The sequence below is a fragment of the Equus asinus genome, chromosome 11, assembly GCF_041296235.1.
Source record: "Equus asinus isolate D_3611 breed Donkey chromosome 11, EquAss-T2T_v2, whole genome shotgun sequence".
Classification (NCBI taxonomy): Eukaryota; Metazoa; Chordata; class Mammalia; order Perissodactyla; family Equidae; genus Equus; species Equus asinus.
This window is the reverse complement of record NC_091800.1, coordinates 8828101-8853560: the sequence shown is the minus strand read 5'-3', so window position 1 is coordinate 8853560 and position 25460 is coordinate 8828101. Positions and strand designations below refer to the sequence as shown.

Sequence of the window (25460 nt, the reverse complement as noted above, 5' to 3'; positions counted from 1 at the left end):
TTCTTCATGTACCCAATAAATACTTGCTGAGCACCCACCACAGACACAGCAGCATCTGAGGTGACAAGGACCCAGTGGGGAGTGAGAGCAGACAAGGTCCCCAGTGGAACTTTATTCTGGCAAGGAAGGGCGACCCTGATCCAACAGCACAGGTTAAGGCTTGGGGTCATGGAACCATTTGTGGGGACCGAGTGCTGACCTCTCTGAGGAGTCATGGGCAGCCTCTCTGAGCCCACGGCTGCTGACCTGCAATCTGAAGGGTGAATAAGGGCTAACTCACAAAGGGTCCCGGGGCAGAGGTCACGTGGGGAAGGAGGCAGAGGAGGGCAAAAATGCGTGGCAGCTGGAAAGGAAAAGTTCAATTATCCAGTGTTTTTATGACTACTGCTGCCTTCTGTCCAGTAAGGTGGCCGCTGAACGTCCTGACCTTATTTTCAGACTCAAATACTACTTCACCCGTGGACACAGGCGCACTGCCTATGGCACATCACCTCTCTGTGCCTCAGTTTCCTCCCCGTAAAATGGAGATAATAACAGCACCTACCTTAGAGAGGGAGGATTTAATGAGTTATTACATTATTAGAAATCACTCACAGCAGTGCCTGGCATATAGTACATTAAAAAATTTCACTGATTATATTAATTTTATTACATCTTATATGTTGTTATCATGTTAATTATTCTTATAGGAATAAAAAAGGAACAGATTACTGTTCGAGGATAATGCTGAACTACAGAAAATAGATAATACTTACACAAAAATTATGAAAAGAAGAGGTACACCCCCAAGGAAAGAGTGCTAAAATAGGAAAATTCTAGATCTACAAGTCTCTAGGTGAAAGTACAAAGATTTACCATGAGTTGTCTTTTCTTTCTGGGAGAATTGATTAGAGCAATAGGATGGTAACTAATCAAAATAAAACAAACTAGAAAACTAGAATTCCTCATAGGGAAAAAAAGCAAAAATCATTAATAAACTTAATGAAAACATAAAGTATGGGAAAGAAAAATACTGACAACTGGTCAGCAGGGATTCACTCCAGGAGAACTAGAAGGAAATGAAGCAACAAAAACCATGATTCCACACAGAAGCACAGAGCACTGCAGGTGGAGCGGCCGATGGGAGGACGGGCGGCACACGCTTCCAAAGGTGGCACAGGTGGGCTAACGACCCGATGGACACAAGGCTCTCAAGTCATCAGCAGACTGCTGGTGTGTGAAACTGGCCCAAGCATGAACAAGTTTTTAAATCATTTCTCAAAAAAAGGGTTTTACAAGAATTTGGGATAAACACAAGATTTAGGAGCTGAATGCTGACGATGTATATAACAGTCCCCTCTTCCATATTCATTTCGTATTTATTCAGGATGAAATGTCACTCTTTTCCCATATTTTTTAACTGACATGCCCAGAAACATCCCAGTACAGCATCTCCCCAGCCCACCACGCACACTTCTTTGGACCTGCAATTGTTCAAATACACAGAATCCTAATTATACACATACCACACAGAGGTCCCACCAGCGTGGCCAAAGCTAGTTAAAGACCTTCTCCTCCTTCCCCTGAACTGAGGAGCTCCCTAATACCAGACGTGCCGCGACTCTGGCATACCTGGGAGCTGGCACAGGCTGTTTCCCACACAGTCAGTCTTGAAAACACACACAAGACTTTCCCAACGTTCTCAGTTAGAAGTGCTCTCATCTGCTCTGATGCCCACTCCATCCCTGCCAAAAGCCTTCAGTTTTATACTTCAGACACCGCCCTCTCGTGTCACAGTGAACTGCTGACTTAAAACGGGAGGCACAGGAAGGTTCCACGTGTATGTGGGAGACTTACTGAAAGTACTGACCTAGAGACTTGCTTATGGTATTAGGGCACAAAAGAGAATGGCTTAACTCTTTAGGTGTATTAATCGTGTCTTGAATTTTTTTTTTTGAGGAAGATTAACCCTGAGCTAACTACTACCAGTCCTCCTCTTTTTGCTGAGGAAGCCTGGCCCTGAGCTAACGTCTGTGCCCATCTTCCTCTACTTTATACGTGGGATGCCTACCACAGCATGGCGTGTCAAGCGGTGCCATGTCCACACCCGGGATCTGAACCAGCGAACCCCGGGCCGCCGAGAAGCAGAACATGTGAACTTAACTGCTGCGCCACCGGGCAGGCCCCCCATGTCTTTAATTTTCTGTATTCTGATGCTCCGACACCCGGGACCTTGCTGACCCTGAAGGGACTGCCCTTCCCAGGGTTAGCCAAATCCTGGAGCTAATAAACTCACCCAGGAGCTCACCTTTCAATGCAAACCTACCAACCCAGAGCCCATACCCCCACAACCTCCTCTATCGGGCTCTCATGCTCAGGGCCACTATCACCCCAGGGCCGGGTACCAGACAACTAGGGACAACACTGTGCCCTACCACCTTCTGAAATTATTCAAACTAGCCAATCCTGAACCTGCTTACCCTGCCTCACCTGTTCCTTTATGCAAAAACCATCATAAAGGCTTTTACACCAGCTCCCCCTCACTCCTGCCTCCTGACCAACCCTGGTGCTTCACCATGTGGCCCCCTGTGGTGCGGCCTGCCCCCTCCTCTTGGGATCTGTAACAATCTTTCCAGTGGTAATCGTCTCTTGATCTGTGTTGGCTTCACTATACCTCACATTTTCTATTAATACATCATATTTTAAAACAGTAGAGAGGTCTGAGAAGGATTCAGAAGAGGCAACATGTCAGCTGTTTGTTCATTTCTCACTTATTATTCCAAGCAGCCTGCAGGAGTCTATGTGCCTGGTACTGGGCAAGCAATGACGACTGTCTTTTCTCTCAAGGTGGACTATAAACTACCTGAATTTAGAGACTGAGTCTACAAATTCTGTGTTCCCCACAATGCCTTTCACAGTCCACAACACAACTCAAACATTTAAAAATCGTCTGCCGACTATACTCACATGTAATACACATATTCCTATTTGGCCTTCTCTTTGGGCTCTTCACCTGTTGTTCCAGTATTTCAGCTCTGCTAATTAATCCTAGCCTTCAGTTCTCACTATCATTATCCCTTTATCTGGAGCTCCCACACTTGTCTAAATACAAAGGACAACAGAGAGAGGACATGCTACTGTCTTCACAATTTTAGAAATAGGGTTTTGCAGTTTCTTTTTAAAGTTCTAATCACCTAGAAATGACTTTCATGGCTTTCCAATTCAGTGTGAAGTACTCTAATAGATGCATTTTTTCCCAGATAGCCTTTATGTTATCTGACACTAATCCACTTTTGAATAAATTGAAGAGCAAGGAAGAGGTAAAGGAGAAAATGTTGGGTCAGTCATTACTCTTGAAAATGGTTTGCAATTACAAAAACAAACATATAACGCATTAACCCAATTAGTCACCGATGAACTACTTAGTATGCCTCTCAGTTCCCTCATCGGAAGAACTATGACCCATCCAACTCATTCTTCAAAGTCATTCTATACGCTAGGAAAAAAAAATCAAAGATTGCTGATCAAATATTTAAGGATTATTAGAGGTTACATAAGGTATTACTGGTAAATCTGTAGTTTGTCCAACTTCTCTGGGAAACGTCTCAATTTAGAGAGACACAGCCTGGTTCACATAACTGTGAACTAGATTCAAGACACAGGTGGAACCAGGTCAGAGTCCTTCCCTAGGAATTTGGAAGTGGGACCATGATACCCAGATTAGCTGCCACTGTCTTGAATGGCAGAGATGGGTAACTCTTTCACCACATGAAATGGAGACTGACAAAGTTAGCAGCAAGAAATACGACAACAGAGAAACTGGCAAAGACAAGAGACAGACAAGGACTCCCCAACAGCTTTGCCCAATCTCCCTTGGACCACAGACAACTATGAGAGAAACTGCTCCCCTCTCCCCTTCACTAAGGGTCAGACTTGCACCTCCCTGCCTTTTCTAGCTTCCTCTCTATTTCCTTTCACACAGACATTTACCCTAATCAAATCCTTGCAGGTGTGGATCCCTTCTTGGCATCTGTTTCTCAAAGAACTCAGACCAATACAAGTGGCCCCGAGAGTGATCTGAGCAAAAAGGTTGTCAAGATGGGGATTCAGGACTTGTTCATGTACCACTCTGCAGATGAACAGGATACTGTCCTAACTGATGGTCCCTGCTGCAAGGTCCTGATCCAACTGCTAAAGATTTCACTGGTAGTGTCCCGGAAAATGTCCTGGTGGAGTAAAATGCCGTGATAGGCATAATAACACAGACACTTGGAAAATACAGAAGGAAAAACACCTACAAAAACAGCAGAGTTGGCTAGTTACTGTAGGTTGTACTGATACCCTGCATAAGGATGAGATACTGCAAGCTGTTAGCACAGTTAATAGCTAAGTGTGAGAACATCAGAGCCTTCTTGGCGGGTCCTCATCATGACCTGTAATGGAACTGCAAGCTGAAGACCCAACTGTGAGAGTTATAGAACTCAAAACATTTGAATACTCAGTCAAGGTAGGTCTACTATGCAGGTCCAGGCTATGGGAGAGAAAAGCTGGGATCCTAAAAACTGGAATAGGGACTTCTGATGGATGCCCATGATGATGTTGAGTCTAAACACCCCCCCATTGCCCCACTAGGACCCTCTAGAAGTGGTAAGCACACCAATGGGCTGGAAGATGCTGCAGAGGCCTCTCTCCCACAAGTCAGCAGGTGGCTTCTGCAATTAGCTGCAGGCATCTCCTCCTGGATGTCAAGTTGATAACTAGTTCTGGGCCTGATGAGGGAGGAAAGAGATTGACAACATCATGCTGAATGAACAGAACGAGCGAGTGGTGGGTGGTTTGTACACTGGAGACCTTGGTAAGACACATGCACTCCCAAGTATGGAAGATAAACCCTATGAAGACTCAGGGTCTGGCAACTACAGTGAAGATTCTAGGGGCCCAGTGGTCAGGGGCATGCTGGGATATCCCCTCCTAAGTAAAAGACAAATTTAACATCCCTCACCACAAAGAAGGAAGCATGGCGCCTGTTAGGTTGGGTCCTGGGAACAACGCATCTATGAATACTGCTCTGGCCCCTAGACTGGGTGACATGGCAGCTGCCAGCTTTGAGTGGGGCCTGCAGCAAGACAGGACTTTGCAACAGGACCAGGTCGTGGTGTAAGCGAGCTGTTTAGGCCACATGACCCAGTGGACCCTGGATGGTATGGAGGTGTCAGAGGTGGGAAAAGACGCAGTATGGAGCCCATGGCAAGCTCCAGGGAGAGAATCAAACACATGCCCCTGGGATTCTGAAGTATGCCCACGCCATCACAGTAGAGAACTGCTCGCCCTTAGAAAAAAGTTCTTGGTGTATTACCAGGCCCTGGTAGAGAAGATAGAATACCAAGGGACCAGGCCTTCAAGGCTCCCCATGATGAGCTGTTTGTCAGCCAGGTTACTAAGTCAACACACATCACTGCTCACAGTTGGGGTGTGTTCTCTGCACCCTGCTCCACGAGAGTTTCCTCATAGAGAAATTTGGTCTTTGTTTCTACCGAGACTCTGGCACAGAATTGGACTTCTAATTTGTCATGGAAGAGTTTGGCTTTTTTTCTTACTGCTGGAGCCCCAGACAGATGGCAAGCTATTTCTCAGGGCTGGTGAGCACAGTTTTTCTACTCAACTTTTAAGGGATTTGACAACCCTCTGCAAACCCCAGCGTTCATTCTGAGGACTCAGTTCTAGCTCACTGCCTCAGCCTGGCCCAAGACACATTTCTGGATGTGAAATGAAAACCTAGCCTCCGGCATCCATTTCAGTGTCCATTCCCCGCTCAACTCCCTTAGCTTCTAACAGCTATAGCAGAGCTGCCAATTCGTTCTTTCCAGCACAGCAATATTTTTTAAAAGCTGTATACGCACACGCACACACTTGGTTATATTTCATCCAGCATTTGTACATGCTCATAGCAATCTGAGTAACTAATTTCACTTCATAATGTCATTTGTGAGGAATCTCTTAAGAATCCCTCCCCTCATCTCTGACCCTCATTACTGTAATGCATCACATTTCACTGCCCCATAACCCTCCCCAACGCAGTCCTCGAATGTATTTCGAATGATAAACAGTGACACATATCAAACGTTGACTAGGTATAGTGAAAAATCAAAAAGGAGAATGGGTGACCAGCAGAAAATGACATAAAGTGGATACTAATTACAGAAAATGGGGTAGAATGTTGAATACAGAGCAACTCTGATTTATGTATTACCTCATCAAATTAACCTCGTGAGTCCCTGCGTACACTAATTACATCTTCCCTGTCTGCCTGACACAAAAACGTGCGCTGGGCAAAAAATGTATAGTACTAATGATATTATTACTTTAATTTTAATATTAACATCACATTCATTACTAAAATAAGATACTTAATAGTTTCCCTCTAGTTTTATTTATTGTACAAGTAACCTGAATTTTTCCTATAATTTTACTTACTATGCAACTAATGCTTGAATGGCACTAACCTCTCCAAGTAGGACTCGTCTAATTAAAGTCAAATGATTAAAGAATTTCAAAACCACATCAATGTGTTTTCTACTTTAAAGCACCTCTCCTATCTTCCAATAACTTATTTAACCTCTTTTTAAAATTCCATATACTGAAATTCTTAAGTTTTCCTATAATGAGATTAATTGCAAAGTTTCTAAAAAAGTTATAGAAGTAATTCAACAAATATCTAAAACAGTATGAAGCTCTCTGAATGTCCCTTTCCATATCCATTCCTGTCCACACTGAACCACCTGGAAGGTGTCTCTGCGATGAGCAGTCACCTTAGTAATCCAATTAGTGGATTTTTCCTGATATCTTATTGTTAGTGATTTTCAGTTTAATTTCATTGTGTTCAGGGGACATGCTTTGTCTGATTTTAATTCTTTTGAATTTGTTGAGATTTGTTTTATGGCCCAGAAAACGGTTTGCCTTGGTAGCCGTTCCACGTGCACCTCAAAGGAATGTGTATACAGTTGCAGTGACTGATGACGATGCTGCGTCCCTCTGCTCCCTTGGCTGGTTCTTAGTATACTTCTTCTACGCGTTATTGAGAGGAGTGTTGAAGCTGCCACAATAATTGTGGATTTGTCAATTTCTCCCCTGAATTCTATCAGTTTTTGTTTATGTATTTTGCAGGTCTGCTGTTGAATATATACAAAAATTTAAGATTATCATGTCTTCTTGGTGAAGTGAATCCATTGTCACGATGTAATGTTCCATTTACCCCCGGTAACAATTGCTGTCCCAAAGTCTATTTTGATATTAATGAAGTCATTCCTTCTTCCTTTGATCAGTGTTTACATAGTAAAACCTTTTCCTTTTAATCTTAACTTTTCCATGTCTTTAAAGTGGGTTTATTTTAGACAGCATATAGCTGGGTCTTTCTTTTTTATGCAATCCGACAACCTTGCACTTTTAATTGGTGTGTTTAGATCATTTACATTCAATGTAAAGGCTGATATGGTAGAATTTACACCGCCCATCTCTCTAGTGGTTTTCTATTTGTCCCATCTGTTCTTGTGCCTTTGCCTTTTTGTGCCTGTTCTCCTTTTTGCCTCTCTTTATGCTCTCTTTTAATTACTTTTTATGATGTCATTTTATCTCCACAACTGGCTTTTATTCACTTTTGTTTTAACGTTTTTTAGTGGCTGCCCTAGGGCTCACGATATACATGTTTAACTTATCACCTTCAAATAATACTAAAACACATCATGCATAGTGAGAGAACATCATATATTTAGAACCGTATATTTCCAATTTCTCCCTCCCGTGCTCTGTCCTATTTTACTTCTGTTATAAACCCACAATACATTGTTATTGTTTTTACTTTGGACAATTGTTGTTTAAAATAATGAAAAATATGACTTTCATATTTACCCTCATTTTCACCATTTCAGGGTTTCTTCATTTCTCTGTGTAGATCCAAACTGCCGTCTGGTACTCCTTCTGCCTAAAGAACTTCCTTTAACATTTCTTATAGTGCAGATCTCCTGGCAGTAAATTCCCTCAGCTTTTGTTTGTTTGAAAAAGTCTTTATTTTGCCTTTATTTTTAAAAGATACTTTTGTTGGGTATAGAATTCTGGATTGACAGGATTTGAGGCTTTTTACAATTTTGGTCTTTCGGTACTTGAAAGATGTTATTCTGGGAACCCTGGTTTACAGCCAGCTGGTCAGAAGCTCAGGTGACATATGACATGTCATGGGCATATGACGTAAAGGCAGTCTTGTGGGACTGAGCCCTTACCTTGTGGGGTCTACACTAACTCCCACTAGTGTCAGGATCGAATTGAACTGTAGGACAACCAGCTGATGTCACACAGAATCGCTGATGTGGGGAAACACACACCCTGGTGTCAGAGGCACAGTGCTGTGTGTGCAGTGGAGAACTGAGAGCAGACAAGAAACACAGGAGGAGTGTTTTTTTTCCTACACATTCTCCTTTTCTCTTTTCCTCTCTCTTTTTATGTTTCATTTTATGTTTCTTTTTATGTTGTACTGACTTAAGCTTCAGTTAGCTGATTCTTTCCTCAGCTATGTCTAGTTTGCTGACAAATTCAATTTATCATATTTTTTGTTTCTAGTAGTTTCCATTTAACTTTTTTAAAAAATAATTTTAATCTCTGTTGATATTCTCTATGAGTCCATGCATGTTGTCCACTTTTTCCACTACATCCTTTAATACATTAATCATAGTTAAAGTCCCTATCTGACAGTTTCCATACCTGGAATCTCTGAGCCTGCTCCTGTTCACTGCCTTATCTCCTGACAACAGGTCACTCCTCCTCGCCTTTTTTGTGCCATGGTTTTTGCTGAATAATGGACATCATTTGTAGAACAGTAGTAAATGAGGCAAACAGTATTTCCACCTGGAAATGGGCTCACATGGTCTTCTGGCTTGCCATCACTAGATTAAGTCAACCTACTCAAGGTTGAACAGATATGTTGCTATTGTTGTCTACTACAGCACAGCACCAAAATCCCCTAGCGATGGGCTATTACCTTGTGCCCTGTATGGGGTCTGGAATGCCAGATTTTTCTTAGTGCTCCTGCTCCACCCTGCAGTCCCTTCTCACTTGTGTCACAAAGGTGGTCCCTCTCCACATTTGCCATCCAGCAGAGGGCTGCTGTTGCTTTGTTTCCAGGAGCCGGGTTCACAGTTGCAGCAGGGAAAATTCTTGGCTCCCTTGGCCCAACCTAAATCTTAGGAAGGACCTGTGGACCTGGACCTCAGAGTGGGGCCTCCTCAGCACCTGTGCCTCTCTTCCCCATGGCAGCTAAACTCTGCCTCGTAACTGTCCCCATCTTGGGCATGAGAGTTTCCTGTCCCTTGTGCAGCCAAAGGAGAACTCTGCTTTGTGCCAGTGAAAGATCAGGGGCCTAAGAGGTGGCCCTGCTTTTGCTGCTATGCTTTGCCCCAGAAGCAGAGGATCTTTGCTGGTTACAAAGGGCAGGAAGAAGGGTTTCCTTAGCCTCCCACCAGAAGCAGTAGCTATTTGCTTGGGTCCTGGGGGTTAGGGGATCTGCTGCCCTCTGAGCAACTTTCATGCCACAGGAGAGAAGGGTCTGGGGGAGCAGACGGTACGTTACATTGTGCCTAACCCCCAACATGATGAGCTCTTGCACGGCTCCACCACCAAGAGGGGTTCTGTCTGGTCTCCAGGCCTCTAATCCTTCTATGAGCACCTGGTGGAAGCCTGTAGAAAAGAGTCTTTGAGCGAATGTGAACTTCCCTTGTACCTGGGCTCCTGGTTATTCTAAACTGATGCGTGTTAACCCACATTCACCCTCTAAGACCTCATTTTACCTGCTTCTGTGGGGTACACCGGATCCTCCCACGCTCTGCTAAACGTCTCAAGTGTCCCGTCTCTCCTCAGGAGGCCTTGACCCTCTTCAGAGTTCAAGAAAAATGATTACTTTGTACATCATCTGGTTTCTCTTTCTTATTGATGGAAGCAATGTTCTCTTTAACTTTTTACATCCTAACTGGAAGAGAAACTCTCAGCCACCACAGTAAGAACAAGATGAACATATCAGCTTCTTAGTTAAGAAGACTTTGAAGTTTTAACTGTATTCCCAAAGGAGGAAGGAAAGTAAAGGACATTTCTGATGAGTGAACACTTGAGTGTACTCTGAGTATTTGTGTGTGCAGACCCCAAAGTGAGCAGATTATTTTGGAAAGAAAAGAATAATGCTACTATATTTGCACAGAGCACAGCTTTCAGGCATGGAATACACTGCAATGGGCAGTATAAATTACATTGAAACCCGCCACTCTGATCATTCCCCAATTTATACTGTGACTGTAGAAAGGGCTGATAGGATGCAGAGTAACTATATTAACTGCACTGTCTTTATTCCACACTTTAAAACTATAAACTTACGGCTAGTTAGAGCTGGTTGAGTGTACAAAATTGAATGAACAGATTTTCTGACAGATTTTCTTCTCCACTATGCAGCCATAAAGACTACCCTGTGGTTGTGAGAACTTGCACAGTTTGCAGACCCTGACGGTGTTAATGGTTCTGTCTTTCCTATTCTGATATGCTGGTAACCTTTGCTCTGACTGCTGCGTGCCAGGCAAGCGGAGTGCCACGCCTGGCAGAGCACAGCCACACAGCACAGCCTTACCACATACACCAAACCAAACGTGCGCCTGCTGCAGATGTTGGGCTTTTTAATCACGCGGACTCCTATGTACGAGTTCTGTCCTCAGAATGAAAGTCATCCAGGCAGAAGTGGTCCTGTCCCCAGGCCCACACAGAGCTCAGCATGGTGCTGCCCGAGCCCTTCCCCTGACTTCCCATGGTACTACCCACTGGGCCCGTTTCATTCTGAGGGGCAGGGCCATGTCTGCTCACTCCAGTTTTACAGCACCCTGGTTGCCGACTGACATTCTCCAGGAGATATGCACCACGAATGTCATATCCCCACAGCCAAAGGAAGAGCGTGGGCTTCCTCAACTCCCACCCTGCTACACTATCTTCTAGAGCTACACGGCCTCATCTCTTCTTTTAATTAAGCTTTAGAGGAAAGTTGTGATGGAGCAGGGGGTGGAGGGGGAAAGACGGCATGAGACGTAATCAACAGTGTTTCACTGGGATCAAAGTTTACGTTTTCTACTCAGAACATGGTCTGTATGTTTCTGCATGATGAGACAGGAGGGCACAGTGACACAACACTGGATTAGGAACTGGGGGACCTGCGTGCCAGTGCCAGCACTGCCTCGAACACTGCATGGCCCTGTGCAAGCTTCTTAATCACAGCTGCCTTTCAGAAACACCCACACTGGATTCACCTGCTCTCCACACAGCTAGTGCGTTTTTATTATGCTTTAGCCTATGGAATACAAAGAATAAACAGACAAAAATAAAACAAAATCCCTTTCCTCAAGGAATTAATGGTTTCATGAGGGAGACAGACATATAAATAAAGTTACAATCCAGTGTGACCAGCACTATCTTAAAGGTATTTCTCATACCTGGAAATTAAAACAACCAGAAAGACTCCACAGGGTGGGGACACACTGTGCGGCACTCCCACGGCACCGTGCCTGGCTTGGGGAGGCTCCCCCACAAACACCAGCGGGTGGAAGAACGGTGTTCTTATTCAAGTAGCATGCCATTAGTTTTAAAAAGTTTTCTGGTCTTTGCTGAAGAGCCTCAACAAGTAAATAGTAAGTATCCCAAGAAACAAAGCAGATTTATGTCTACATGATGACATATCTGAAACCTCTGCCAAGTACCTATTTTTGGAGGACATATCAGAGGCAAGAAGTGATCATTTGTCTTCTGTGGGCTACAAAATGGCACCTTAAGACACTCCAGGTGGAAACTGACCTCTGGTTTTAATGGAAAAGGTGGAGAGAAGACAGCTAGGTTGTGACTTCCCTCCACCAAGGTTTCCACCATTGGCTCCTGTCTTGTCGTTTCTCTGCTGTGCAAAGAAACCTCAAAGCCAGTAAGGGTGGAGAAAAACAATTGCTCATGAAGGAGAACATGGAAAAGCAACATGGGGAGCCTGTTAAAAAAAAAATCCTTTCTCTTACCCCTGTCCTTCTCTTCTGGGTGTCACGAGTGAGGGTGAGAGAGGCTTGAAAAAACTTGTTGTAGAACCTTCCACCATTTATTTCTACTTATCTATATTGACTTTTATGCTCTGTTATGTCCTTCTTTAGTTTGGATTTTTTAAATTTTAAATAAATTACTGAGTCCCTACTAGATGGAAAATATTTTTTACATATATTCCTATTTTATTTCCGAGTCCCTAGATGGGTCTGCTGAGCATATGACCAGATACTCAGTATATCTGGGACTTCAGAATACATTTTATATTTGAGGCTCCATTTGTTTTATATTCCTTTGTCATGCATAAAAATTTATTCTGATGCATGTTACTAATCTAAGAACCTCACAGATGATTTTACTAAGAACTATTTTCCTTCCCTGTTTTGACTAGTCAGACAAAATCAGCTATTTGATAAAGTAATAAACTTTCTTTGGATAAATGGAACCTGGGAGATCTAGACCAACTTCTTCATTTTACAACCAGAGATTGAGACAAACAGAAGCAATATCTCCTGGATCGCGGAGATCTGCCAAGGACGAGAAGACACTAGAATCTCAATTTCTGACTTCCGCTAGTGCTCTGCCTACCACACTCTCATTTGTAAACATTCCTCCTACAAGTCCTATTTGAAAATATACCAAGAAGCCAAGGCTCCTTCACTTGAAAATATACCAAGAAGCCAAGGCTCCTTCACTTCTCTGTCTTATCGGTACATAAAAGCAGCCCAGGTAGCAAAAACTGTCTGCCTCAATATCCAAATAATCCTTGACTTCCATGCTTCTAGTCTCTCTCCTTCTCACCACCCCTCCCACTATGGAACTAAGCACGTAACCACCTGCTGTGAGGTCAACTGACTGTAAAAGGAAGAAGTTGGTCTACATTTCCAAGATTTCGTTTATAGAAGATATTTCATCATTTTATTTTTTATTTTCATTTTTTTATTGCAGTAAGATTGGATTATAACATTATATAGCTTTCAGGTGTATATCGTAATATATTCCAAATTCTGCGTAGATTACATCATGTTCACCACCCAAAGACTAATTACAATCCATCACAACACACATGTGCCTAAGCACCTCTTTCACCCTCCACCCTTCTGCCCTTCCCCTCTGGTAATGACCAATCCAATCTCTCTTGCTATGTGTGTGTTTGTCACTGTTTTTCTCTTCTACTTATGAGTGAGATCATTCGGTATTTGACTTTCTCCCTCTGACTTATTTCACTTAACATAATATCCTCAAGGTCCATCCATGTTGTCACAAGTGGCCAGATTTCATGATTTCTTATGGCTGAGTAGTATGCCCTTGTGTATATATACCACATCTTCTTTATCCATTCTTCCCTTGATGGGCACCTAGGTTGCTTCCAAGTCTTGGCTCTTGTGAATAATCCTGCAATGAACATAGGGATGCAAGTATCTTTATGCCTTTGTGTTTTCAAGTTCTTTGGATAAATATCCAGCAGTGGAATAGCTGGATCACATGAGAGGTCTATTCTTAATTTTCTGAGGAATCTCCATACTGTTTTCCATAGGAGCTGCACCAGTTTGCACTCCCACCAGCAGTGTATGGAGTTCCCTTCTCTCCACATCCTCTCCAACACTTTTAGTTTCCTGTCTTGTTAATTACAGCTCTTCTGACTGGAGTGAGGTTATACCTCATTGTAGTTTTGATTTCCGTTTCCCTGATAGTTAATGATGTTGAACATTTTTTCATGTGCTTGTTGGCCATCCGTATATCGTCTTTGAAGAAATCTCTGTTCAGATCTTTTGCTCATTTTTTAATTAGATTGTTGGGTTTTTTTGTTGTTGAGATGTATGAGTTCTTTGTATATTTTGAATATTAACCCCTTAACTAATATATGGTTTGCAACTTTCTTCTCCCAATTGTTAGGTTGTCTTTTTGTTTTGTTGATGGTTCCTTTGCTGTGCAGAAGTTTTTAGTTTGAAGTAGTCCCATTTGTTTATTTTTTCTATTGTTTCCCTTGCCTGGTCAGACATGGTACTTGAAAAAATGCTGCTAAGACCGATGTTAAAGAGCATACTATGTTTTCTTCCAGAAGTTTTATGGTTTCAGGTCTTACACTCAACCCTTTAATCCATTTTGAGTTGATTTTTGTGCGTGGTATAAGATAACATTCTACTTTCAATCTTTTGCATGTGGCTGTCCAGTTTTCCCAACACCATTTATTGAAAATACTCTCCTTTCTCCGTTGTATGCTCTTGCTTCCCTTGTATAGATGTGTGGGTTTATTTCTGGGTTCTCGATTCTGTTCCATTGATCTGCGTGTGTGTTTTTTGTGCCAGCACCATACTGATTTCATTATTATAGCTTTATTCCAAAATCAGGGAGTGTGATACCTCCAGCTTTGTTCTTTTTCCTCAGGATTCCTTTGGCTATTCGGGGACTTTTCCTGTTCCATATAAATTTTATGATTCTTTGTTCTATTTCTGTGAAAAATGTTGTTGGAACTTTGATAGGGATTACATTGAATCTACACATTGCTTTAGGAAGTATGGACATTTTAACTATGCTAATTCTTCCAATCCAGAAGCACGGAATATCTTTCCATGGCTTTGTGTCTTCTTCAATTTCTTTCAACAGTATTTTATAGTTTTTGGTGTACAGATCTTTCACCTCTTTGGTTAAGTTTATTCCTAGGTATTTTATTCTTTTTGTTGCAATTGTAAATGGGATTGTATTCTTACTTCTACTTCATAGTGTATAGAAATGCAACTGGTTTTTGCATGCTGATTTTGTATCTTGTAACCTGACTGTATTCATTTATTACTTCTACAAGTTTTTTAGATTCTTTAGGGTTTTCTATATATAAAGTCATGTCATCTGCAAACAGTGACAGTTTCTCTTCTTTTCCAATTTAGATCCCTTTTATTTCTTGTACTTGCCTGGTTGCTCTGGCTAGGACTTCCAACACGATGTTAAATAAGAGTGGTGAAAGTGGGCATCCTTGTCTGGTTTCTGTTCTTAGAGGGATAGCTTTCAGTTTTTCTCCATTGAGAGTGATATTAGCTGCAGGTTTGTCATATGTGGCTTTTATTATGTTGAGGTATTTTCCTTCTGTACCCACTTTATTTAGAGTTTTCATCATAAATGGATGCTGTGTCTTGTTAAATGCTTTCTCTGCATCTATTAAGATGATCATGTGATTTTTCTTCTTCATTTTGTTAATGTGGTGCATCACGTTGATTGATTTGTGGATGTTGAAGCATCCCTGCATCCCTGGAATAAGTCCTACTTGATCATGATGTATGATCTTTTTAATGTATTGTTGTATTTGATTTGCTAGTATTTTGTCGAGGATTTTTGCATCGATGTTCATAAATGATATTGGCCTGTAATTTTCTTTTTTTGTGTTATTCTTGTCTGGTTTGGTATCAGGATAACGTTGGCTTCATAGAATGAGTTAGGAAGCTTCCCCTCCTCTTCAATTTTTTGGAAGTGTTTCAGAAGGATAGGGATTATGCCTTCTTTGAATATTTGGTAGAATTCACGAGGGAGGCCATCTGGTCCTGAACTTTTATTTTTGGGGAGGTTTTTGATTAGTGTTTCGATCTCCTTACCGGTGACTGGTCTATTCAAATTCTCTACTTCATCTTGATTCAGTTTTGGAAGGTTGTATGTTTCTAAGAATTTATCCATTTCTTCTAGATTATCCAATTTGTTGGCGTATAGCTTTTCATAGTATTCTCTTATAATCTGTTGTATTTCTGAGGTGTCTGTTGTAATTTCTCCTCTTTCATTTCTGATTTTATTTATTTGAGCCTTCTCTCTTTCTTTCTTGGTGAGTCTAGCTAAAGGTTTGTCAATTTTGTTTATCTTTTCAAAGAACTACCTCTTGATTTCACTGATTTTTTGTATATTTTTTTAGTCTCCATTTTGTTTATTTCTCCTCTGATTTTTATTATTTCCTTCCTTCTGCTGATTTTGGGCTTTGTTTATTCTTCTTTTTCCAGTTCCTTTAGGTGCACTTAGATTATTTATTTGGAATTTTTCTTGTTTGTTGAGGTAGGCCTGAATTGTTATAAACTTCCCTCTTAGAACCACTTTTGCTGTCTTGCATAGATTTTGGTGTGTCGTACTTTCATTTTCATTTGTCTCCAGGTACTTTTTAATTTTCCCTTTGATTTCTTCATTGATCCAATCATTGTTCACTAGCATTACGTTTAATCTCCACATTTTTGTGGGTTTTCTGGTTTTCTTTCTGTCGTTGATTTCTAGTTTCATACCTTTGTGGTCAGAAAAGATACTTGGTATTATTTCAATCTTCTTAAATTTATTGAGACTTGTTTTGTGGCCTAATATGTGACCTATTCTAGAGAATGTTCCATGTGCATTTGAAAAGAATGTGTATTCTGTGGTTTTGGATAGAATGTTCTATATGTATCTACTAAGTCCATCTGGCCTAATGTGTCATTTAGGGCCAATGTTTCCTTATTGGTCTTCTGTTTGGATGATCTATCCATTGGTTTCAGTGGAGTATTAAAGTCTCCTACTATTATTGTATTACTATTTCTCCTTTTATGTCTGTTAATAATTGCTTTATATACTTAGGTGGTTCTGTACTGTATGCATAGATATTTAAAAGTGTTATATCCTCTTGTTGGATTGCTCTCTTTATCATTATGTAGTGCCCGTCTTTGTCTCTTGTTACAGTTTTCGTTTTAAAGTCTACTTTGTCTGATGTAAGTATTGCTACCACAGCTTTCTTTTCATTGCCATTTGCATGGTCTATCTTTTTCCATCGTTTCACTTTCAGTTTGTGAGTGTCTTTAGGTCTGAAATGTGTCTCTTGTATGCAGCATATATAAGGATCTTGTTTTTTTATCCAATTGGCCACCATGTGCCTTCTGATTGCAGCATTTAGTCCACTAACATTTAACGTAGCTATTGATAAATATGCATTTATTGCCATTTTGTTACCTTTTTTATGGATGTTTTAGTAGTTCTTCTCTGTTCCTTTGTTCTTCTCTTGCTCTCCACCCTTGTCGTTTGATGGCTTTCTTTAGTAATATGCTTGATTACTTTCCTCTTACTTATTTGTTTATTGATTATAAGTTTCTGGTTTGTGATTACCATGAGGTTCCTATACAATATTCTACTTATATAGCAATCTATATTGAACTGGTAGTCTTTACTTTGACCTCTTCCTAAAAGCTCTGGTCTTTTACTTCCCTCCCCTAACATTTTATGTTTTTGAAATCTTATCTAATCTCTTATTTTGTGTGTGTATCCATCATCTTCCTATCATTGAAATGGGTAACTTTAATACTTTTGTCTTTTAACCTTCATATTATCTTCATAGGTGGTTGATCTATCTTTACTGTATTTTTGTGTTTACAAGTGGGTTTTTTTAAAAAAAATCATTTTCTTATCCCTATTTGTGGTCTTCTCTTTCCAACTTAAATAAGTCCCTTCAGCATTTCTTGCAGAACCGGTTTCTTGGTGATAAACTCCTTTAATTTTTGCTTGTCTGGGAAATTATTTCTCTCTTCTTCCATTCTGAATGATAACCTTGTTGAATAGACTATTCTTTGCTGTAGACTTTTTCCTTTCAGCACTTTAAATAAGTCATGCCACTCTCTTCTAGCCTGTCGGATTTTGGCTAAGAAGTCGGCTGATAGCCTCATAGGCTTTCCTTTGTATGTCACTTGTTGCCTTTCTCCTGCAGTGTTTAGGATTCCCTCTTTAATTCTGGACACTTTAATTATAATTGTCTGGTGTGGGCCTCCTTGGGTTTATCTTGTTTGGTGCTCTCTGTGTTTCCTGTACCTGGATGTCTGTTTCCTTCCTTAGGTCAGAAAAGTTTTCAGCTACTACTTCTTCAAATAGATTCTCTGCCCCTTTGTCTCTCTCTTCTCCTTCTGGGACACCTATAATACAAATGTTAGTGTGTTTGATGTTTTTCCAGATTTCTCTTAGACTGTTCTTATTCTCTTTAATTCTTTTTTCTTTTACCTGTTCAGCTTGGGTGATTTCTTCTAGTCTTTCATCCAGCTAGCTGATTCCTTCTTCTGTATCATCTACCCTGCTATTGAGTCCCTCTAGTGAACTTCTCATTTCCAGTATTGTTTTCTTCATTTCTGACTGGTTCCTTTTTATATTTACCAATTCTTCGTTGATGGTTTCACTGTGTTCATCCAGTCTTCTCCCAATATCAGTGAGCATCCTCATGAGTTTTTGCATGAATTCTCTGTCAGGTAGATTTCTTTTTTTTTTTTATTTTAAAGATTTTATTTTTTCCTTTTTCTCCCCAAAGCCCCCGGTATACAGTTGTATATTCTTCGTTGTGGGTCCTTCTAGTTGTGGTATGTGGGACGCTGCCTCAGCATGGTTTCATGAGCAGTGCCATGTCCGCGCCCAGGATTCGAACCAATGAAACACTGGGCCGCCTGCAGCGGAGTACGCGAACTTAACCACTCAGCCACGAGGCCAGCCCCCAGGTAGATTTCTTATTTCTGTTTCATTTAGTTGTTTTTCTAGGGTTTTGTCCTGTTCCCTTGCTTGGAACGTATCTCTTTTGCCTCATTATGCCTCTTTGTGCTTATATCTATGTATTAGATGAGTCAGCTATGTCTCCTGTTCTTGGAGAAGTGGCCTTATGTAAGAGACGCCTTTTGAGGCCCAGCAACATGCTTCCCTCTCATCACCAGTCTAAATGTTCCATGGGTGAGCCCTGTGTGGGTTGCTTGTGTCCTTCTTCTGTGGCAGGGTTGCTCTTAATGCAGGTACCCAGGGAGTCTAGTCTTTGCTTCTGTGGCCAGTTGTTTGTAAATAGGGTTCGGGATCCCCAGCACCATTGGCTACAAGGTCTAATAGCACACTCCTGTTGCAGTTTTCCCGTTAAATGAGTAGGTTGCCCAGTGTACCTGGTTGCCAGGCTCAGGGGCTTACAGTTGCTGTAGGCCTTAGGCCTGCAAGGTTGTCATTAGCTCTCTCAGGATTGCAGCTGAGTGGGGCTGGCCCTAGGCACGGGAGCACCCAATTGTTTCAGGCTTTGGGAGGTGGGGCTGATCCCCTTTGTGGCTGTTTGTGAAGCACAGGTCTTCTGCCACTGGTAAACCCCACCTCCCACAGGTCCACACAGTTCGTCAACATAGTCCTGGCCCATGCACACTTTCCAACCCCCTGGAGCATACCCAATCCCCCCATTGCAGAGGCCCCCTCCTCTCCACCAATGCACCCTACAGTTCACCTGGTCCTCACACTGGCCCTGCCCCACAGAGGCAGACATACTCACCTGCCTGTAGGGGATCAAGGCACCCAGTCTCTGCAGGACAACCAGTAGCCCGAGGGCTTGCTGGTGGGTGAGGTCAGTCCCTAGCATGCACTGCCACCTGGCTGACCTGCATTAAATCTGTGCTCTAGTGGATATGGCAGATCCTGGGGTAGCAGCAGGGGAAGAACTTAAATGGTATCTACCAGTGTCTGTGTGAGCAGGCCTGTACTAGGTCACAACAATGGTCGCCACCAACGTCTCAGACTCTGGAGAGGTCTCACCTCTCACTGAGATGCACTCAGAGCCTACCAGGTGAATCTCTTTTCACCAAAGGACTGTAAAGCCTTCTTTCTGGTGATTTTAGGTTGCTGAGACAGGTGAATTTGTGCATGAGCCCTTTAAGAGCTGGCTTTATTCTGCTTAAGTCAACAGCTTTTCTGGGGGTATTTCCCATTGTAGTTAGTAGCCAGTGAAGCCAGATAGCAGGACACTTATCTCAGTTGTGCTGAGTCTGAAGGATGCTTATAGCGGTAACATGACCCCGGCTCAGGTCCCCACTCCTCTAGGGAAAGCTGCATACCTTAGGGTGCCTCCCCGCTGGCCGGCTGTGAAGCTCCACTGCTCATGAAGGTGGGTTTTTTCTCTCCAGAAGGAATTCCTGCCTCTTTTGCCTCAGTCAGGACTGTCCCTTGTGGAGTTCTTTTTATCCAGTTTTCAGTTCTCTCTCCAAGGTAATTTTTCCAAGAATAGTTGTAACCTGCTTTTGATCGTAGGAGAAGGTGAGTTCAGAGTCTGCCTACGCCGCCATATACTTTATGTTAGCATATTTGGTTGGTATTCTCTTTCATTAGGGCTGCTTCTCTTCCAGGGTCTTGCCCCCTCTCCAGGAAGAAATGATCCCTTGTTAGTCAGTTTGTTATTGGCTCAGGATGCTTACTTGCCAAGTCAAAAAAACTTTAACTGCCTCCTTTTTCACTTTAATTGGATAGGAAGAGGAGGAAGCCATTTATCAGCACCAGTCAGCCTGTAATCACATTGTGATGAATATGAAAAGCTCATAAGCTGTTAACTGCAATATTATTATTCTTATTTATAACCCACATTCAATATTTGTTAAATTAATGCCCTTTTAAATAAAACTAAAATTGTTAGCTCCTTATTCAAGGTACAATAAACATACTATCTACAAACATTTTACAAACACAAGATTAAATTAAGCCAATGTTGCATTACTATTATAATATAAAATACATGAACAAACACTCAGGAGCTAAAACCATCAAGAGTAATGTAACACTTGCTGGGAAGATGTGACTTTGAAAAACACTGATCTCAAAGAATCTGAAAAATTCACCAAGAATTTTCAGGTACTCAGAATCTACCTGCCTCAAAGTTTAATTCTTAAAAGCTCTAGTTTTTGTTTCTAATTATCTAGTTAACCACAAATTAAAAGTCTTCTCAAAAATTAGTTACTATCTCCTCTTTTTGTTAAGAAAGATATATCACGTATTTTTTTCTACTCTACTCTGTCGCATCAATTATTTAAGAATGACATTCACCAAACAAGTTAACAAAGAAAATGCAAAATGCATTAAAAATAAATTTAAGTTCCTAGAGGAAACAAACTATACGCTACAAAATTAGATGATTTGCCAAGTGTATAAAGAAAAGTCACCACACCCTGAAATATCAAGGTGAACCATATGAAATTACCACTTTTATATGTATTATGTCATTTATGTCCCACTACAACTTTATAGATTTGTATTGCCCCCACTTAACAGATAAAGAAACTAGAGCTTAAAAAGTAATTTATCCAAACTGACAAAATTACTAAGTATAAGAACTTAAATTCAAAACCAGTCCTGTCAGATGCCAAAGTCTTACAATGTTTCTGCAACTAAGATCTGCTATTAGCGTCATTTGAGTGCCCACTGTCTGCTGGATGCTCTGAGTATTATTTTTAATGTTTTCAGCAGCTCATCAAGATTATTATCCTCCTTTTACAGATGAGGGAAATGAGGATCAAGAATTTAAGTGGATTTTGTTCAAAAGCTTAAGCCTGTATGTTTTTAGCATTTGAATTCAAGATTTTCCATTAACTCCTAAACTCACTCTCCCTCTACTATACCACTCTGCCATGCACCAAGTTCTCAGCATCAAGTGATATGGCCAATAACATGTAATTAAAGTAGAAATGCACACAATTATTGAATTACATATTTGTTTAACTTTGTAAGCATTCTACTTAGGCTGAAAAACTATTTCACTACAAGAGACTTAGAAACAATTCCAGTAAAAACATTCAGAGACACTGTCTTGTCACATAACTACCCCAGGCAATTGGAACCAAGACTCAAGATTTCCTCAGTTTTATACTGCCAACTATCATAAAAATAAGCTAGTACTTGGAAATTACTTAGCAGAAATCTACAGGCATAATATGTGTTTATATTATTCTACAAAACGTGTCAATATATTCTAAGATGGAGACAGCAAACATAAAAAATTTTAACTCTTTCAAAGCTAAATGATAGTTACAACAGATTTAACAAATAATTTTTTTTTTGCCCTCTTAGAATTCAAGAGGACATCCTAACATTGTTTCAGACAGCCTTTTTCTTTAAATTAAACAACTAGAGCTATTAAATGTAGTTTAAACCAACACATAACTTTTAAGTGCTACATACAGATTTCCAGTTGTGTTAGCAGAAAGAAGAAAACACTGAAATAAGACTCTCTCAACAGATTATGCTGACTTTGAACTTTTCATGTTAAAGAAAACAGTATCTTAAAACCCCAAGTTTAAATGTTGCCTTGCTTTTATGATTTTCAGATGATAACCACAGAAACCAAAATGAGGTAGATACTGTCTACTGGCATTCAACATCTGTGCCTATCTCTTTCTGTCCTCTGCCCTAGATCACAGAGGCTAGAAGGCTAAAATCTACATTTCTCAGGTTCCTGGCTATGGGAATCCTGAATTTGACTTTTCTTCTTTCCCTGTCTAAATGCCTTTTATTTCTTTGTCCTGCTTTACTGCACCAACTAGGGCAATTCTGAATAGGATTGGTGAGTGACCATCCTTGCTTTGTTCCTAACATCAGACAAATGCATTTAGGCTTTCACCAATAATTATAGTTTGTATTAGCTGCAGGTTTTCCATGGATACCTTTTATCAAGTTGAGGAAGCTCCCTTCCATTCCTACGTTTCTGCGAGTTCCCTTCTATTTTCCTGATCTTTTATCATGAATAGATGAATGAATATTGTTAAATGCTTTTTCTATATCTATTGAGATGATCATATGGGTTTTTAAATTTTTGCTATTTTGTTTGTTGATACTGTAAACTATACTGATTGATTTTAAATGTTGAACCAACCCTGCATTTCAGGAATAAATGGCACCTGGGCATGATGCATTATCCTCTTTATATAAACTACACTCAATTCCTTAATATTTTGCTGAGTAATATCTTTGATTTTTGTATCAGACTAATACCAGCCTCATAAAACAGTGTTCCCTTCTTTCTATTTTCTGAAGAGTTGGTATATAATTATTAGTATTATTTCTTTCTTAATAGGTAGATTGAATTTACCAGTAAGTCCTTTGGGGCTCAGAGTTTTCTTTTGGAGAGGGTTTTTAACTATAAATTCAATTTCCTTAATAAAGAGCTATTCAGGTTATCCATTTCTTCTTCAGTGAGGTTTGGTAGCTTCTGTCTTTGATGGAATTTGTCCATTTACCTAAGTTATCAAATGTATAAGCTGCTCATAATATTCCCTATCTTTCTACTATCTGTAGGATCTGTACTAATGATCTTTCTTTCTTTTCTGATATTAGAAATTTGTCTATTTCTTTTTTTTTTCCTGACTATTGTGACTACAGGCTTATCAATTTAATTGCTCTCTTAAAGAACTAGCTTTTGGCTTCAGTGATTTTTTTCTATTGTTTTTCTGTTTTATAGTTCATTGATTTCAGCTCTTTATCGTTTCCTTCTTCTGCTTATTCTGGGTTTAATTTGCTCTTTGGCTTCTAATTTCCTAAGGTGAAAATTTAGATTATTGTTTCAAAACTTTTGTTCTCTAATAGAAGCATTTAACACTGTAAATTTCCCCTTGAAGTACTGCCTTAGGCACATGCCATAAATTTTGATATGTTGTCTTTTCATTTTCATTCAATTCAAAATGTTTTCTAATTTCTCTTGTGACTTCTTCTTTGATCCATGGGATTTTTAGAATGTGATATTTAACTTAAAAATATCTGGAGATTTCCCAGATACCTGATACTGATTTCTAGCTTAATTCCATTGTGGTCAAATAATACAGATATATTCATAAAAATTTACCCATAAGGTCTAAGTATGGGAATCAAATCCAATTTTCTGATAGCAAATTAATGTAATGATATGCCCAAGGTCAAGGTGAGATAAACTCAGAGAATAAGTCTTCATCTTTTTCTCTAAAGGATATTAAGAACAATATGTTCTCTCTCAATACCATCTCAAAACCAAAAGACTTTTGTTATTCTCTCCCTCTACTCTTCCAAAAAAAAGGACAATTCCACATAAAGCATCTCATTTTATTTTTACAACTCTATAAAACAGGGAAGACAAATGAATGACAGCCTTTTGCACGTGAGGAAAGTGAGCCTCAAAGGAATAACTTGCCTTCTAGTTGGCTATGTCTCATTGCTCTTGAATTAGCCCTCGAAGATAGAGCAATGTGGATAATTTACAACCATAAATAATTCAAAACCTCATTTTAGCTGCTGTTGGAATCACCACCACCTCAGTTCAGAGCAAGTTAGAGTAAAACCCAACTATGTTTAAGTTTTGTCATCTTGACTTCGCATGCCCATTCATTATTAACAAGATTCAGGTAATAAAGTACTGGATAAACCCCAGGAAATAAAAAGTAAATGGGAAAATTACATAAAGAGGAAAATGAGACCCCAGTTTAATAAATCATAAACTATACAGCCATATTTGTTTTTGACACTTAAATTAATATGAAATGAATATATCAAATTACATTTTTCTCTTTCAAATTCTTCAACTGTTGATTAGGATCTAAAGCTCTAGAGTATTATCTGCTATAATTAAAATATATTAGCATTTAATATTTTGAAATATTAAAATATTTTATACTATTCTGATTCAAATTAAAATTCTAAACTATCATGTTATAGAAATTAAATGGCTTTAGAGTAAAAGGCACACACTCTTACCGTGAAACTGTTGACTCATGGGTTGCAGAAATTCCCCTCGGGCAGCATCACCACTTTGGCTCAGCATCAGTAGTAACAGCAATCAAAATTAAAACTAAAACAAACAAACAAAGTTAACTATCAGTAAGTAAAATGCTTTCAAGTCTTCAAGAAAGTCTTAAATTCAGATTTCACATTTCAACAACTTCATCAAGGCAGCTCTAATCCCAGAACTCGATCTTTTTTAATTAGTTTAAGCAAGGAGCTAATAAGGTATATGAAATTCATGTGTATTTCCAACTCCCTATCCTGGAATAAGCTCTGAAATTAACTTCAAGGAGTCACAGTAAATAATAACCAAAGGGCAGAAAACAAAGTCAAGCATATTATAGGTATATTCAACTGAACCGCTCAATGCATTTACTCAACAACACATACATTCTAGGTTCTGAGACTGCGCAGAGTGAAGTGAATACTGATCACTCACACAAGAACTGTATCAGATAGGAGCATTTGTATTAATTTTTCACACAAAAGTATTTAAATTTGATAAATATCTTGATCACTTTATAAATATTTTAACAGCACATATGGGGATAAAACAGTAACAAAGATTTAATACCTGCTGAATTGACCCTATAAAGTGTTTCCAGGATAAGTGATACTGACAGGAAGCCTATAGAACAATCTGATATGGTTTACCAATGTGCTGGAGCTATGAGGTACTAAAATATATGATATAGCTTCCAACTCAAACAGAGTTATGGAAGAATACATACAAGAAAAATTTAGTGAATAAGCATTCATTCATTTAGCAAATCTTTACAAGATTGTCTAAGTCAGCCCCCTTTAAACACTGCAGACACAAAAATGAGTAAGAAAATGCCTGCTCCTGAAAGAACTCACAGGCTGGTGAGGGTGACTAATACACGCAGATAATT

General features: G+C 40.0%; 1 protein-coding gene across 10 annotated transcripts in view; it reads right to left on the bottom strand.

Moving 5' to 3' along the window:
- WASF3 (WASP family member 3) overlaps nt 1-25460 on the bottom strand; it is a 122071-nt gene that overhangs the window by 45154 nt on the left and 51457 nt on the right. For 5 of the 10 annotated variants that reach the window (XM_044777397.2, XM_044777400.2, XM_070520433.1 and 2 more), the window contains exon 2: nt 24541-24634. The gene's annotated coding sequence lies outside the window, so the exon portion shown is untranslated. Of the gene's footprint in view, nt 1-19892; nt 20337-24540; nt 24635-25460 lie in introns of all 10 variants that reach the window. The other 5 variants (XM_044777399.2, XM_070520435.1, XM_070520431.1 and 2 more) reach the window with 3 other exon arrangements.